Source organism: Triticum urartu, chromosome 2 (genome assembly GCF_003073215.2).
Source record: "Triticum urartu cultivar G1812 chromosome 2, Tu2.1, whole genome shotgun sequence".
Taxonomy (NCBI): domain Eukaryota; kingdom Viridiplantae; phylum Streptophyta; class Magnoliopsida; order Poales; family Poaceae; genus Triticum; species Triticum urartu.
The window spans coordinates 270,738,031-270,742,981 of record NC_053023.1 but is presented as its reverse complement, the minus strand read 5'-3'; positions in this window follow the sequence as shown (position 1 = coordinate 270,742,981).

The following is a 4,951-nucleotide window of genomic DNA, read 5'->3' as shown; positions in this document are numbered from 1 at the left end:
CACCTAGCGCAACGGTCTCGGGGCGTTACGACACTCCACCATTACGAGAGGATCTCGTCCCGAGATCTAGGATGGCACCAGAGTGAAAACGGAAGAGGAAGATAAGAGGTAAAACTAAGTTGCCTCTTTGACAAACGAGTGAAACCATGAACCTTGAGAGGTTGAACAACTTTGAGAAAAGAATACAACGGAGATGAACAAAGTTGAAAAACACTCCGTTAGAAAAGAGGAACAAGGAACATTATGAGAACCTTGTAGGTTGAAAGACAAAAGAAAAGGATTGCAATGGACAAGAAGTACATGCAAACACTCCCGTAGAACGAGATACACAAGGAATGATAAGGATCAATTATGACAACACTCCGGTTGGAAATGGAAGGTAAAGAATATGAGCTTGGCAAAAAGAAAGCACTTGGATGAGAGTCTGGTTAGAAGAGGAATGATAGACACAACATTCCGGTTAAAACAAGATAGAGAACGAATAAGAATGAATAATTTGGACATCACTCCAACTATAAATGAAAGGAATTGAACATGATCTTGACAAAACAAGATGATGGGTCGAAGAGAGCAACATCACAATGCCTTCGGAAGAAATGAGAGAATGGAATGGAATGAAAGGAGGGAAACAAGATCTTAGGAGAGCACGCTTACAACAAATGCTAGAACGGATTCGTTGGATTATCAACAACGAAAGGATAAGCTTTAAGTGGTCTTATGGAAAACATCTCAAAATTATGAGGTGAAATTCTGCCACTAACGAAAACAATGGATTTGAATTGATATGAACAAGGAGACGAGAAACTATTTCACCGGGAGGATAAATGAAGGACTTGGGTCATTTGTAAGCACCATAAATAGCAAAATCCTTAGGAAAAGCTTTAGGTGAAATATAACCCAAGATAACTCCAATGAAGAGATTGATGGATTGAGAAGATGTCTTGAGCGAAGAGAAAATGATGGATTTAGATATGTCACTCTTGAAAACTTGTGAATCATGAAACACGAAGGGAAATTATCAACAATGACATAACACCACCTAAAATTTAAGGTAGAAGGAATTTCACTTCGGAATGCAAGATGAAGAATACTTGAGCTCCTCTGAAAAGAATCTTGATGAGCATTTCGAGAAGGAATTAAATACTTGGTGAACCATCCTGTAGAGCCTACATGAAGAACTCCAGTAATAAAGGATGTCAAATGAAAAGAAAGAGAAGTTAGGAACACAAGGTGAAGCCTTGCGATGATTTAGATGGAGCTTCGTGATGAGATAATGCAGAAAACTTGGAACTCCAGAAGAAAGATAAAGCATCTCAAACCGAGAAAAAGATATCATGAACGAACTCCGGAAGAAGGAATTAGATCACTTGGATGAAACAATAATAAGAATTACGTCATGCGTATCCTTCACCAATTAAATTGATGACAAGCAACGGATTTGGCATACCACTTATTCTTGTAGAAAGGATTAAGAAGAGATATGGCACAAACTTTAGAAAATCTTCAACGAACCACCGGTTGGAGTGAGATAACGGATAAATTAATATGATAAAGAAGGAAGAGAAATCTTGAACGAACCACCGTAAGAATTGAAAATAAATGAAGAAAAGATAAAGAAACACCGGGAAGAGCTATAAAAAGAACAAAGGTACTTGAGAGAATTTAGATACATGAGAACGAAGGGATCATGAACTGATTAGAGGATATTTAAACGATGCACCGGTAAGATTTGGAGAATGAGAGCTGAAAGCTGAGAATGGATAATTCTGAGATGATGGGCTCCAGAGAATCAAACTGAAAAGACTCCTAAAAAGCTCTAGATGGATGAAAAATTCTCACAATCTAAAACAATTATGAGAGGATGGCATCAAGCTAGAACCACGAGTCTTGAAGAGAATGGGGCAAGACTTAAGAGAAATTCTTCTTCGGTCTTCAAATGTTGAGAATGATGACGAGAACCACCACTGAGAATTTTTTCAGGCACTCCGGAATGAAAATTGGAAAGGTTGAGCTAACAATGAAAATAATTTGACCGATCTTGGAGAAATACATATGATTGATGATAATTCATTCTTACGTCAACTTTGAAAATAATTTGAGGATAGCTCCGGGAAAATAGAAGAGTCAGGTAAGATCCTAGAAAAAGACCTATGGGTTAGGGCCCACTCAAAAGATACACCGTTAAACAATTTAAAAGAGAGATTGCACTAGCTGAATTAAATGGTTTGAACGAGGTAAACCTCGAAATAGTTTGAATTGAATACATAGTGGAAACACGAATCTTCGAGATATCTTCAGCACTCCGGAACAATTGAATAGCAAGCGGGGAATGATTATGAGGTGCACCGGCATGAGAAAAGCATTTGAAATGAGGAAAAAGGATATGATTAACAAAGCTTGAATTGAATCCACCGAAGGAGAAAAGAGAACAAGAATGATAAACACTAAACTCCGTTAGTATCTTCCTGAGAATCACCGGATAAGAACATTGACGGAAAAGAATGGAGAGGCTTCACATCCATAAGATGGATACTTGATTAAGAAATCTTAGTCCTTGAAGAAAAAAGGGTGGGAGGGCGGGAAAACAAAGGCAACTTGGAGACAGATGAAACAAACGCCGTTGACGAAAACTGAGATTGGATCTTGCAAATGTTGAAATGATCGGATCCACTTGACGAGAAGCGCGCCGGTTGAAAAGGATTGACATGACAATCTCGATTGACATGAAGGATTAGTATTCACATAGAAATATGAGAACACCACTTGGAAAAGGTATGGAATCAACACTTGACATTGAAGCAACTCGAATACCACAACAAAGCAAAACAAAGGATTGGCTTGCACAATAAGCCGGAACAAACATATGATAGATCCCATATCGTATCATGTGTCTGTTGGAAAGATATCCTACGATATACTTGAATTCCCACTTATAAACTCCCGAAACTTTCTGGTTATGCAATCAGGTGTTGGGGATACATGGGAAGCATAATATCTCACCCAAAACTAACAAATCCTACATCCAGTTGTATCCATCCTTCAACACATAACCAAGAAACCTTCGGAAATCATTTACCTCAACCTTCGAAAAGCATCCGTTATACGAGTTATGGCAATACTCCAGAACTCCTGCCCCAGTACTGGGTGGCGTCAAGGTTATCTCACCAACAACTGCATAAAGGAGATTTTCGATGTCGGCGAAACTCAGGTATTCCAGAACTTTAACGATAAAATTGTGACGACAACACCTCGGAGCTCAACTCCTCGGGACACTGCCACAACCCCTAAATGTCAGGAGGCACCAAGAACAATGTTCTCGTCACAAAACCATCGGAACGATTCCAAGATACCCGCGTGATCCTAAAAAACAATTTCGTGAAATTTGAGGAGAGAAGAGTCAAAACTCTACGTCAGGAGGCCTCACCAGAGTGACGAAGGGACTGAGGAGTAAAAGAATCCTACTCTCTGATATATATAATCCTAAGACTCAAAACATTTTGTTCTAGACTCAACAACGTCAGCGATTCGATCAAGCAGGGGGCTCCTAAGTCGGGGAAGGCTTTGATTACCAACTTGTAACACCCACGATGCGGCTATAACTCCCACGTGTCGGAGCACGACTTAGAGGCATAACCACATTGTAGGCATGTCACAAGAGGGGTAATCTTTACACATCCCATGTACTGAATAAGAAAGAGATAAAGGGTTGGCTTATAATCGCCACTTCACACAATACATAAATATAGCATTACATCATCTAGAATACAATCAAGGTCCGACTACGGAACCAAATAAAGAAAGACAACCCCTAATGCATAGATCCCCGATCGCCCCGACTGGGCTCCATTACTGATCAACTGGAAACGAAACAACACAACAAACACGATCTTCATCGAGCTCCTCCTTGAGCTCAGTTGCGTCACCTTCATGGTATCATCGGCACCTTCAAACTGGTTTTGGAAGTAATTTGTGAGTCACGGGGACTCAGCAATCGCACACCCTCGCGATCAAGACTATTTAAGCTTATGGGTAGGAAAGGTAGTGAGGTAGAGCTGCAGCAAGCACTAGCATATATTGTGGCTAACTTACGCAAATGAGAGCGAGAAGAGAAAGCAAAGCGCAGTCGTGAACTAGAAGTGATCAAGAAGTGATCCTGAAACTACTTACGTTCAAGCATAACACAAGATCCGTGTTCACTTCCCGGATTCCGCCGGAAAGAGACCATCATGGCTACACACGCGGTTGATGCATTTTAATAAAGTTAAGTGTCAAGTTCTCTAAAACCAGACATTAACAAATTCCCATCTACCCATAACTACGGGCACGACTTTCGAAAGATCAAAACCCTGCAGGGGTGTCCCAACTTAGCCCATCACAAGCTCTCACGGTCAACGAAGGATATTCCTTCTCCCAGGAAGACCCGATCAGACCCGGAATCCCGGTTACAAGACATTTCGACAATGGTAAAACAAGACCAGCAAAGCCGCCTGATGTGCCGACAAATCCCGATAGGAGTCGCACATATCTCATTCTCAGGGCACACCAGATGAGACATCCTACCAGTAAAACCAAACCTCAAGTTGCCCCGAGGTGGCCCCGCAGTCTACTCGTTTTGGACCAACACTCAGAGGAGCACTGGCCTAGGGGGGATTAAAATAAAGATGACCCTTGAGTGTGCAGAACCCAATGGAAGGTGGTAGGTTGTTAGGCAACTGTAAAACCAAGGTTGGGCCTTGCTGGAGGAGTTTTATTCAAGGCGAACTGTCAAGGGGTTCCCATTATAACCCAACCGCGTAAGGAATGCAAAATCAAGGAACATAACACCGGTATGATGGAAACTAGGGCGGCAAGAGTGGAACAAAATACCGTGCATAAGACCGAGCCTTCCACCCTTACCAAGTATATAGGTGCATTAAAGTAAACAAGATATAATAATGATATCCCAACAAAA